Source organism: Suncus etruscus, chromosome 12 (genome assembly GCF_024139225.1).
Source record: "Suncus etruscus isolate mSunEtr1 chromosome 12, mSunEtr1.pri.cur, whole genome shotgun sequence".
NCBI classification, from domain to species: domain Eukaryota; kingdom Metazoa; phylum Chordata; class Mammalia; order Eulipotyphla; family Soricidae; genus Suncus; species Suncus etruscus.
In genome coordinates, this window is record NC_064859.1 from 86,185,385 (window position 1) to 86,199,213 (window position 13,829).

Consider the following 13,829-nt stretch of genomic DNA (forward strand, 5'->3'; position numbering starts at 1 on the left):
GGTATGAGGCCATATGAGGAAAAGGAATCTATTTTGGATAGAAGCAAAAAGTAGCTGCAAAAGGTCTTAAAAAAAAAGAGGATCTTTTTGTGTCTGAGGAACAGCCCAAAGGCCAACGACATGATGGTGCAGAATGTGAGTGGAAGGGAAATCCAGAATAGCAGTATAGCCTGTCGGGCAGGTGCTTTACACAAAGCAGCTCAGCTTCAGTTCCTGGTATCCTGGTATCCTGGTATCCTGAGACCAACTAGAAAAGACTCCTGAATGCAGAATCAGGAATTAGTCCTGAGAACTTCCATGGATGGTCCAAAGACCTAAAAATGGAGTGTGTGAGAGTGTTTTAGGAGGTATGTGTGTCTTTCTCCTTGATGATTAGAGTGGATTTGAGGAGTGAGCTGGAGAAAGAGGAAAGACTAAAAAATACAAAATCCATGGATCTATATGTTTTATTCGTGTGTATGAGTCTCCTCCACTATAAGAAGACTGAGCTCTGCCAAGCACATGTTAAATTTCACACCTCACAGACCTCCCTCCAAGTGATATGACTATTGGTTTGGGGCAAACAGTAGTGAGTGCTCATTGCCCAGCACAAGGATGTATGGCTATTTAATTGTGTATTTTTAAACATTTATCACAGTAAAAAAAACCAAGTTATTATAGACTGGGTAACTTATGAACAACATAAATGTATTTCTCAGAGATCTGAAGTCTGTATGTCTAGGATCAGAATGCCATCAAGTTGGGTAGGAAGCATTATCAGGCCACACACTATTTTTTTTTTTTTTGTATCTTCTCATTGCAGGAGAAGTTAATAGTTTTTACAAGATCTACTAACACTTACATTAATTGCATTAATGAGTCCTTCACTCTCGGGATCCAATCACCCTTTAAAGTTCCCATTTGGGTGGGTAGGGGAATTCAACATATGAATCGGGTGGGTGATACAAATATTTCATAGAAGCATGCCAAGCAGAGAAATAGGAAACACATCCTCATGATGTGCATTTTGTCCGTTGGATGTATCTTCAGAAAACTAGTCCAGAGTTGGAATTGGTGGTCTGTATGTGACCTAAAGTGTAACACAGGACTCTACACATGAGTATGGGCCATCTTCCCCTGGTTAAAGTCTTCACTGTGAAGAGTTTAATGTTGCATTTGATGTTGTTCCCCCTCATTCCTTATATTCCTGCATCTATCATATATGTGTGATGAGTTTCTTTCTGTACAATAAAACAGAAAATGTCCCTTGAGCATCAGTGGGGGAACCTGATTATTCCCAATATCTCAGAGCCTGAGCTGTCCATTTTAGTACCTTTACAATAAACTGCCACCAAGTTGACTGGACCCAGAGTTCCTCAGTTCTTCAAGTACTGCTTGGAAGCCCCTCCCAAAATACAATAAATCTCAAACATGAAACATATGCAATATTTTATTTTATGTCATTTTGTTTTAACTTGGAGCATACCTAGGCTTCCTCCTGAGACTGTGTTCAAGGTTCACTCTTAGAAGTGCTTAGAACACAATCTGTGGTGCCAGGAATTGAAATCAAGTCAACTGCATGCAAGCAACTGTTTTCCTCCCTGTACTGTCTTTCTGATTCCATAAGAACGATTCAAAATATAATCCAATTTAGAAGCCTTCAAACTACTGTCATCCTTTAGGAATGGGCTCTTTGGATTATAGGGCTTGGTGGCAAGTTTGAAATTTACAGGGCAGGGTGATGGCTGGAAATTAAGGTAAGAGTTATGGTTGAAGTCTTGAGACTTAATTCCAAAAGGCAGTAGTTGGTAGTCTTTTACTAGAAAAAATTTTGTTGACTTATTTTTTTAGCTTTGAGGTATAATAGACAACATGTATATATTAAAGTATATAGTCTGCTTTGTTTCATATGTGCTATTATATATGATTGTTATTATCAAGTTAATTAGCAGTCATCTAATGTTCACTGCTGTCCCTTTTCTCCCCTGTGGTGAGAATGCTTAAGTTTTGCTGCAGCAAACAATATTAAGTGCAATGCAACTAATGCTACTCTCTCTCTCTCTCTCTCTCTCTCTCTCTCTCTCTCTCTCTCTCTGATTTTGGAGGATGGAAAGGAACAGATAAATGCCTTGCCAATAGATATCAGGGACACCAAGGGCCACTCCCAGTGATTCTTGTCCAGCGAGTCTAGCAGTAGAAGCTTGGACCTAAGGATGTAGTGTAGGATGTAGTATATTTGGGGCTATACCTGGTGATGATCAGGTGCCAAGTGGCACTAGAGGTTTAAATGGGATCACATGAATGTAAGGAATGTGCCCTAATCTCATAACTCTCCAGTCCTATATGTCATATTCTCTAAAGAGGATAACTTCTGCTCCAGGGAACCTTATTCTTTACTTCAAGGCCTTTTCTGCTTATGGGAGGATACTCATGTTTTGTAAAATAATCTGATGATTTACTTTTTAAAGATCTACTGAGTGTCTTATTTACAAATCTTACTATTTAGTTATTGTTACTTATCAGTCATTCACTAATTTACTCTCTCAAAATACACAAATGAAAGACTTTTTTTATTTACTAGAACTCATAGAAACATCTACTCTGGTGTTCAACAGAACAACTGAGCACCATAGTCTGGCCAGTGAAATGTATAACTGGTGCTAACTGTTAATTAATGTATAATGGGTGCTAACTGACTTAGACCTAAAAATGAGTCAAATAGGTATTCCATAGGCATAGAGATTATTTAATGTATATGCAGTTGTTCAGATTTGAGTCTATGGACTCAGTATCCTGACTGAAAATTTTCTCCTATACCTACCAGTTACTTAATCCTTGGATGAACTTTATTTGTACTTTAGTTTCCTGGCCTGTAGAAAGTGAATGTTCTGTTACCCATCTCCTATGACCACTCAGAGGATTATGTGCATTGCTGCATTATAATGGGTCTACACTATTGACACATATAAGGGTTTAGTGAATGCTAGCGATAGTTATGAGCAGAATAATCATTATTAGCTAGTTTAGATAAGAACCCAGGGAGTATGATAAGATAAGTAAGTGGAAGGAAGTTTGGCACACCTCAGTAACAAGGTGGAAGCTAAGGAGAGAAAGGGTTAGTAATAAACAGCAAATGGTTTATGACTAGTACATTCAAAAATACTTATGTGTTAAATTTTGTATTTTAGTATACTTTTTCCTTGCTATCTGAAAGATCTTTTCAATTATAGATTATTTGGGCACACTCAAAACTTCTTTCCATATAAATTAATGGTAATAGCATTCCCAGACCTTCAACCACCTCCCCAAAACTCCCCAAAATCTAAACCAAAAATCATATTATACAGTAATATCCCAATTTTGGATTGCTGAGCAAATCCAAATGATCATTTTTTATTATATTCTCAAGTGTTCAAAAAATGGTTAAGTCCTACAATCTAGTGTCAATCATGGTTTATAGGCTCCCTAGGGATTAGCATCAGCCATGTGTTTGCATTTCTAAGAAGTGGTTATGGTAGGTAAATAAAATAGGGACTCCAATGAGTTTATTTGAATATTAAAGAAAACAAGACACAAGAAAACTCTGAGAGATTTGAGTAATGCACTCAATACCATTGTTCTCTTACCTGACAACGTGTGAGCCAACTATACTCACTGTCTGATTTACCCTGTCACATTTTGTCTCTTGACTCTTGAATATATAAAAACATTGCCTTTGTATATTTTTAGAAAATAAATAGGTATTAAGAAATGAAGGGGAGACATACTACAAGCAGGTGTAGAGATATTGTCTTGTAGCTTTAGTCAGCCAAGAAAATATTGATAAAAAAGAGATGGCTCTAAAAAGTGACCACATAACCTTGGCCTCATACTAATAAGGCCCTGGAGCAAAGTAGGCAAAACTCATTAACACTCCCCCTTCTCCTGCCCCTTAATTGCTTACCTCACATGGACTCAGGCTGAGCCTTAAAACTGGAAAGGTCCAATTTGAGGTTGGTCAGACTCGAGCACCTCGCAAACAGCTATCACAAGCCAAGTCACTGGTGCCCAGCAAGGAAATTAGCATTTATCGCATTTCAGTAAAAATGATGTGGCCCAGTTAAATTAGATTTCCTCTCATTTACAATAGACTTAAAACCCTATTTAGCTATAATCCAGCCATTGTAAAATTGGTTACAAGGGCCCTAATTTTCTGAGATATTGAAGCCTCCCCCATTCTATCAGAGCATCTTGATTTTATCCATTTTCATCCATCGTTAAACTTCTTATGGTTGAGAATGCCAGAGGCGACCTACCTTGCCAATCCACTGCTGCATCCAGCAGTAACTCAATTGATTTAGGAAACATTTATTTTATTCAATGCCTAATCTTCTCCTTTCCACTATTTTAAACACTACTGAGGGTCAAACTGAAAATCATTTTCTGATTCTAACTCTAATCAAGCAGGAAATGATATTATTTTATTTTAAGCTAATATCAAACTTAAGAAGACAGCATTGTTTCAGACAGGGATTTGCTACCATAGCTGAAAATTTACAGTTTGTACCTTAACCCCCAAACTGTGCTTATGTGGTGTATTACACGTAAATTCTCACTAAAATTGATTGTATTCTCTCCTATGAGAGCCAGCTTAGGCTTTGCTTAGGAATTTTATATACATAGGTGATTGTGCTCTTTTTTTCTTTTTGCTGCATTAAGATCTGTGTTACTTATATACACACATAACATGTTGTTCTTAGTTTATATCCAAATGGGCCTTGATTTTATATACGAATTGGGCATTTGTGAAGATTGAGACTATGGTCCAAAAGATATCACTGACATCACATAGTTGACAGTCATACCTACTGAGGGCTTGATTTCAGTAAAGGAAGCCTTGTGTGTGCAAAGATCTGTACTTTCCTTGCTTTCTGACTTTAGGATGCTTAAGATGTTAGATAGTTCTATGAACAATTTGTGTTCCACTAATGCCTTCTAGGGAGATGGCATAGGCTCACCAGCTTATGATGGGTGGTACCATGACACCTGGGAGGAAATGAAGAGTAGAGAGGAAGTAGCTGTCTCAGTTTCTGCTCATAGATTTCCCAGATCCTGAAGAATTTTTTTCCCTGTAGAGCAGAGATTAACTGTGCTCTGAATAATCATCTTTCATCCTCTCTGACCTGTTGGTATGGAAGTCACTTATCACTTTTCCCTGGGGTCATCTGCAGAGGTGGGAAAGAGAATTGAAGCATTTTTAGGGACTTTGGAGATTATGCTGATTCACAGGAGATGGGATAGGAAGCAGTGTCTGTAACCTTGATTTTGGGGCTCAGTGTTTTCAAGTAGGCTGGGTAAATCAACAATGTCTTTACCAACTTTGAGATAACTATTGGAAGGATTATGGTGTGAGACATAGAGATTTTTTCAATATGGTCTGGAATTTGAGTAGCTGAACCCTCTCTCTACCTGGGAGTAAATTCAAGCTCATGCTAGGCTGGCTGCACATCTTCTAAGTTTCTGAACTTAAGGCAAAAGAAATCTCAGAGATTTAGAAGGGTGGGTGGCAGAAGGCTGCAGGAGATGCTGAGAAAATGGAACTTATTTATTATTTAACAAAACTAATGAACCTGACATCATCAAGAATGCACAAAATTGAAATGTTCTTGCCTTGAGGGGGAGGAAGCAAGGGACAATGACAATGTGGCATGACACCAGTTGTGCTCCAGAGAGCAGGGGATATGAGCCCGGGGCAGGGGGACTTCACCGACAAAGGCTTCTTGGAGTTAAAGGAGCTAAAGGCATCAAAAAAGACTGACACAATGACTTTCTTTTTCAAACTTATTAAGAAAAGACTATCAGCCAGAGTGCAACAGAGAGAGCTGTTCATTGTTCCATGATGTTTGGATAGACTGTTTTGACTCTTATTTTGTTTTCCAAAGTCAAAGAGTTGATAACTTTGTGAAGAAATATCTTCAGTTCCTTTATGGACTCAGTCGCTTTTTTACATAAAATACCATGAAGGAGAATTCCATGGGAGTTTAGCTTGTGCCTGCTTCTTCCTTAGTTATGATGGATGGGTTCCAGGAACTAGGTTTGCAAATATTTGCCAAAAAAAAAAAAAAGTTTTTTACAGGGTCTCCATAGCTCCTTTCCTTTTCTCCGCATTTTATTGGATATAAAATGAATTTGAAAGAAGGCACCATCATTTGGAAGACAGTCCTGAATCTAGAATCCACCTGATCTAGAATCAAGCTTATCTTATTTGTTCTCTTTGCCTCTTTTTTTTGTTGTTGTTTTGTTTTGGGCCACATCCGGTGACACTTAGGGCTTGCTCCTGGCTATGTGCTCAGAAATCGCTCCTGTCTTGGGGGATCATATGGGACATGGGGATCGAACTGCAGTTTGTCCTAGGTTAGCCGCGTGCAATACTACTGAGCCACTGCTTCGGGCCCTCTCTTTGCCTCTTTAAAGAGTTCCTAAGATCCTTCTTTTTTTTTTTTTTTTTTTTTTTTTTTTTGGTTTTTGGGCCACACCCGGCGGTGCTCAAAGGGTTACTCCTGGCTGTTTGCTCAGAAATAGCTCCTGGCAGGCACGGGGGACCATATGGGACACCGGGATTCTAACCAACCACCTTTGGTCCTGGATCGGCTGCTTGCAAGGCAAACACCGCTGTGCTATCTCTCCGGGCCCCCTAAGATCCTTCTTCAGAACCTGTAATGTCACCTACCATCAACATCTAGCTCCATTCACCAACATTCAGTGAAATGTGGTATTAATAGAGTTAACATTCAAGGGCATATAGAGGGGCCAGTGGGAAGCTTTATTGCTCCAGAAATCCTTAGATGTTATCTACCAGAGGAATACTAGTACCCAGAAGGTTTGAATGCAAGGCATCCTTCAATTTCAACAGGAATGGAATGAAGGTTTTTAGGCAGAATTTACCTAATCTGTCCATTCAAACCCAACATCAGGGGCAACCTGGCAGCTCTGGAGTTTTTAGGGAAGTGGCAACATTCCACCTTCCTTGTAAATTAATTGTATAAGCAGAGAACAACCCTTTCCCTCTTTGACTGCCACAGTATATCTTGGTGGAAGAAGTCTAGAGAAGCCGTATTGAACCTCTGAGAAAATGGGTAGATTGAGACCCAATGGAAATTTTCTTTCCTTTGCTATGACAAAGGCTGGTTTTGCTATGGCAAATGGCTAGCTGGCTTTCCTCCTCCTCCTTCTTGCTATCAAGCTGAGAGATATTGTTCTGAAGATGAGCCATCAAAGATAAGGTGAGATTTAAAGATATTTAAGCCCCAGACTCCTTAGCCTGTTCTCCTGAGCGTTGGAAACTCAGTTGTACAAAGAACTCTTCCCTAGTTTTCAATATAACTGTGTAGATTTCTCATGGAGATAATTGATAAGTGATAAAACCATGATCCTAGAACTGGATTTAATTACTTGCATGTTGTTACACAGAAGACTTATGGCTCATCTCATTCATTTCTCTACTTTTGTGAACTGGCTAATTTGCTAGGTGACTTCAAAATGAGTATCTTACCTTTTGGAATATTATCTGTAAACTAGAGTTGATTATTATCATTTGAAAATGTCTTCAGAAGAGCAGATTTTTTTTATTTTTTTCATGATAACTGAGTCTTAGGCAGTTACCTTCTGAATACAACTTCTATTAATGTAAAGCTTTCTTATTGAATGACAACTAATGGTCAAGATTAAGATAATTTGACTTCTGAAGTTGTGGAGGGGTGGAAGAGGTACAAGACCCCAGGATTTTGACTCTATTACTCCACTCTGGTTAGCAAGAATGCTGCAAAGGTGATTTACTTTAGTGGCACCTAAGCTGCCTGGAATTCTGGTTCATATTCTACCAGTATCTGGAATGAAGCCAAGGAGACACAATGATGGATGTTTTCCTTTGTTTCTACATATAGTTCCTGCTTACAATGGACCGTTTTTGTGCTAGGACACAATGAAAGTGAAGTATAACTGATTGCACAGTTGATTCTATCTCAGATCTTGGGTACTTGCTCTGTCATGAGGTTTAGGGAACTTAAACAGTAAATGAGTTATTACTGACTGGCAGATGAATTATTGATCTTGATTCTTTTTGTCCTTCTTTATAACATAATTTTACATTCATGAGCTTTGCTATGTAACTTTGGAGTATGTCCCATTTGAGAAGTATATGTTCTGGTTCCTAATGTAAACCACTGGAATTCATTTCTTACATATCTGAAGGCTAGAATTTCAGGTGCAAGTATGGTCTGATTCAAATGTGGGCTCTCTCCCTGGTTTGCAGGTTCCCATCTTTTATGCATTCTCATATAGTGAAAATCGGAGGACTAAAAGAAATCTCTTCTCTTATAAGACTATTAATCTCATCATGGATTAACCCTGTGCTTCGGGCTCCATTCTCTTGACCTAATTGTTTCCCTACAGCTTTCCTTGCAGATATCATCATTAGGATTAAAAGTCTAAACTTTTAGTTCTGGGGGGGGGCAGTGTAAGCATTAAATCTATAGTATGGTATTTCTAGAAATAAGTCTTGATTATGTAATACTGTCTTACCTACTATTCTACATTCCTTTTATACCTCTTTCACCCATCTTCTCTCCACAAAAGGAGAAATATCTGGCACTGGTATGATATTTCATCTTTGCAAGGGCTGGCTGTCAGTTGATCTTTGCTAATCTGATTCCATATAGACTTGAGAAGTAATCCTTCTCAGAGCATTTGTATTTTTAAAGTGAATACGAGAAGTGCAAAAGCCTTATCAGGATTAAAAAAAAGAAAAGATTTGCCAATGATGGAAAACTAAAAATCTGTGTTAGACTATTAGTCTTTTTGGGTGCAAAGTTTTGTGTGCTCCCCATCCACCTCCTTCCCTCTGTAGAGTGCCCTAAATACTCCTGTAGACGGTGAGATCTGCTCTCTTTGATTCCTGCCTCTTTGATTTCCTTTTTTCTCTGTTTAAACGAGACAGAGAAGCAGACAATGAATTGTCTAAGCTAGATCTATGTAAAATGAGGAGGTCGGGGGTGGTTCGGGGGCAGGAATGTTTTTTTTTTCAGAATAACTGAACATCACTACATCCTCTTCTGTCCTGCCCCTTAAAGAAATGTAATTTCTCTATTTTTTGTTTTCAGATAAAGATTCACTGGTATGAAAGAAGGATAAATATTTAAAACAACTAGATCCTTTCTAAATAGCAAAGAAAAGGAGTAGAAGGGTGAGGGCATAAAGTCGTAGGAGAGTTTTGGCATCTATGAGCTGCAAGCACTCTGAGTTCTCAATTGGTAATTATATAGGAAATAAAAATTTAAGTCACCAGTTTGTTGCAAGGACCAGGTAAGACATAGTTTGTGAAAACCCCCCCTAGATGCAGCATTCTGTATAGACATTAGTAGTTAGCTATAATGATAGATGGGTGTTTGTTAGCTTCCACCTTATTTTACCAAAAACAAAGATCATCCCTGGTCCCTTTGTATTCTTGTTTACAACTTAGATTTACCTCAAAATAGAGATTGTCTTATGTGTAAACCTGGGTAGGACTGCCTCAGAAAAGACTGAGCTATATGTACTTACTGCCTCACCCAGAGGTCATCTCTATACTCAATAAAAATGGCAGTTCTGGCAGACAGTTGGGTGGACATATTAGGTAGGAGAATGAAAGACTATATGTGTTTCACCCTCAGCCTGAATTGGATTCTTTCATGTGCAACCATGATTCAGACTCATTCAGTTGGGGATAGAAATACGACAGATGGGGTGATTTTGAAAGTGTTAATATTGATAGCATTGACTTTGACTTTCTCCTGCTAGAAGTATCATTGTGAAGCAAAGTAGTATTCAGGCAGGTGTGCTCAGGTATCAGGCCACCTGGGTCAGCCCACCTCTGTGCTATGCCAGTAGAGCCAGTGACAGTCTTTCAATGCTTACATTCCTGCACACTTAAATAGAAGTTCATGTTCTCTGGTGGTTGAGTTAATGCCTAAAATGAATCCTGAGATTTAATTATATTAAAAGAAGTATTTAAGCATTACAGATCAGACAGCAGTCTTTCAAAAGATGACAGCCATTAAACTATTTAAAAAGAATTTTTTAAAAAATAACCATAGATTTGTTGGAAGTTGCAAAAAAAAGTTTAGAGAGAGATCTCTTCACATTTTCCCAATCTTTCCTAGTGTATACACCTTGCATAAATCAGAAAACAAGTCTGCTTAAGACAAGAGCTTTTTTTTGTTTTTGGGTCACACCTGGTGGAGCTCAGGGGTACCCCTGGCTCTGTGCTCAGAAATCCCTCCTGGCAGGCACAGGGGACCATATAGGATGAGGGAATCAAACCACCGTCCATCCTCGGTCGGCTGTGTGCGAGGCAAACACCCTACAGTTGTGTTTTGCTCTGGCCACAGTAAGGACATTTTTTTTTAAAGTAAGTTAATTTTATTTTATTTGCTTTTATTTTTTATTGAGTATTCCATGTGTGAAATTTTAGACTTGTTTTTTTGATTTGTAATTTTTTTACATTTTTATTTTGATCATAGTGGCTTACATATCTTTCACATTCGTATTTTAGGTACATATTATTTTTATTGCAATATATTCCTAACATTGCACCAATGAAATTATAAGCTACCTATTCAGCCAAGCATTCTAATAGAAATTAAATTTGTTTTTAAATCAGGGATTCTTTAAAGTGGTGATTCAGAAGGAAGGAGTAGGGAAAACTGAACTGAGTTCCCAACTTTAAGCTTCTTTTTAAAAATTATTTATTCACTTATTTATTTTAATAATTACTCTAAGTACTGTGGTTACAAAATTGCTCATGATTTTCAGTCAAACAATATACACCTCCCTTCACCAACTCTAGGCTTCTAAGGTAAGGTAAGAAGATGCCTGAGAGGTACAATTTCAAATGTGCTTTCAGGAACAGGAAGACAAAGAAAAGTGAAAACATACCAGGTGATGTCAAAGAAAGTTAGGTCTCACTTGTCCCTATGCCTTGGGGACAAAGCAGGACTCTGATGTAGTAGATTGCATTTTTCTGCAAAGAGCTCTTTGGGTCAGAAGCAGCTTTGGCGTGAGCTTTATTTAGGTTAATTCTCAGTAAAGGGGGGCTAACAGGTAGGTTGCCTGCCAAAGTTTCCACCCAAGTGAATGCTCGAAACTGCCATCCTCTGGGTCACTTGTGTGCCAGAGTAAATGTACCCCTGTACTCTTTATCAAGTGATTCTTCTGTAAATATAAAACAATAACATTTTAGTAAGTAAACGTATTTTAAAATAATTTTTATTATGACCAATGTGAATTACAAATCTTTCGCAATTCTATTTAAGGTACATAGTGACAGTGAATTAGGGCGATTCCCACCACCAGTAATAACTTCCTCTGTCCCTGTTCCCAGCATGCATCTCAGACCTCCACCCTTAGGCCCTTGGACTTCTAGTGTAACAAGTCCCTTTTACGTAGAAAATAGCAATTTTTCTAAAAGTCAGATATAAAAAAGAAACTATAATGTAGCTAGGATATGGCTTAGTGCTACACACATGCCTTTCATATCTGAGGCTCTGGGCCCCAGAGCATTGCAAAAAATACATAATAAAATGGAGCACTCACAAAGTTTAAAGAAACAAACCTGATTCCCATAATTGCATCTTTTTAAGAACTCAAAATGGTTTCTATGCAAGCAGCACAAGTAGGTCCAATCCACCCCATTTCTTCCAGCACCTTCTATGACATTGTTCTTATCCCAGAATGCATTCCCATTCTTTTCATTTCACTTTTTTTCTTTTCTTTTCTTTTCTTTTCTTTTTTCAGAACACCTCAGCAGGTAATTAGAAGACTAATAAACTTCAGCATAGATCACTTTAAGAGCCAGTGAGCTGGCCAGAATATTAATGAAGCCATCTAGTGATAGAGTTGCTTCCCAGTGCAGGAACATATCAAAGAGGTTAGGTCCATGAGTGTTGCTCAGCAGAGCCCCATCTCTATTATCTCGCTCTTAATTACTTCATTAAAATTCAGCAGAGAAGCTGCCCAAATCCAGAAGCATGCCCAAGGCTTGCTGGGTGATTTCCCTGCCTCTGGCCATACGTGATTATTAGTTCTCTAGGTCTCGGGAGATGGGAGGCCAGATCTCAGGCAAGACAGATCTGCTGGTAGTCAGTGCTAACTAGCTTCACTGAGGTGGCTGTCTGCCTTCTGCACAGCTGGATTTTGCCCCCTACTGTGACCTTGGGCATAGAGGGCTCCCACAGTAATAGTTCCTAGATCCCAAAGCCCCTCGTGCAAAAGTGCATAATTTCTGGAACTCTGTGGAAGAGAAGTTGCCTCTGCCCCATCTTCGAAGCCAGCACTAGTTAAACCATTTCTATTTGTGGAGTTTTTTTCCCCAGAAAGAAGAGGGTGGATGCAGTGAGTTGAAATGAGAAGGTTTTGATTCGATTCCTAGTTTTGCCCTCTCCCTGAGCTGTTTTCCAGTCTGTGAAAAGAAACTGTAAAGTGGCTTGGTGCCCCCTTGAGTCTGAATTATGGTCTATGGAGAGTCCCTGGCTCCCTGGGGATGGTACATCAACACCTTCAGGTGCAAAATGGTACCAGTCAATTTCTGTCTCGGACTGTCCCAGCTGGTTCTTCCCTCTTCACAGGCACACTGCATCACAGCAATCCGAGCTCATGCTGTCATCAGTCTAAGGTGTCATTATGTTCAAATGCACCTTTCTACCCAAAGGAATGATATAAAGGTGGTGGTCATTCTGCCTTCATAAAAGGGACTGCAGGGGTGTTTGGGAGGGAATTCTTTAGAGCCAGAACCTCTCTTTGTCTCTAACTATATGTTTTGTGCTACAAGAGAAACTTTTTATTTAAGGAGCAAAAGTCTACACAGAACAGCATCTAAGTGGAGGCCACATGTGTTTGTCAGTAAACATCATTGGATTTCCTCACTTTTTCTTGTGTTACTTCTACTTTGTGTTACTGGCCTTGTTTCAAGCCTTTCAGGCAAATATGGGAAGTTTAGATCTCCTGAGTTGTGGCCATGTATGTCTCCAGGGACCCAACTTGGAACTCCCGATTTGTGTCAGGGTATCTTAGCAGAATTCAGGGCTGAACCCCAGTCCTGTTCCTCTTCCCCCTTCTCTTCCTCCTCTTCCTTCTTTGGCATAAGCACAGGGCTAGGCAGGAAGACCCACAGAGAAACATGGAGAAAGCAGAGTTTGTGTTGAAGAAGGAGGAACCTGCCATGTAGGTGGGTTAGACTAAAATTCTTTCAAACAGTTTTTATTTTTTAAAATTTATTTATTTGGGTTTTGGGGGGGGCACACTCAGGCAGCATTCAGGGGTTACTCCTGGTTCTGTACTCAGAAATCGCTCTTGACTTGGGGTACCATATGTAATGCCAGGGATCGGATCTACATCTGTCCTGGGCCATCCACTTTCAAGGCAAACACCCTACCACCGTGCTACCACTGGTCCCTTAAAATAGGTTTTAAAAACATATCCAGGGCCAGAGCAATAGCACAACAGGTAGGGCACTTGCTTTGCATGTGGTTGACCCAGGTTCAATTCCCAGCATCCCAAATGGTCCCCTAGCCCTGCCTGGAGTGAATCCTTAGTGCAGAGCCAGGAGTAACCCCTGAGCACTGCCAGCTATGGCCCCCCAAATAAATGATGTTTCCCTTTCTGCATATTTCCAAGATAACTAGAGTCTTCAACAAGATCATGGTCCTTCTTCCCTCTGCCACCTTCACCCTAATCAGAAGAGAATCTATTACTCTTTCCAGCTCCAGCCCTTGGCTTCCTGGGGGCATTTCTAATCCAGGAGGCACAAATGATATTTGAGGATTTATATATGACAAATA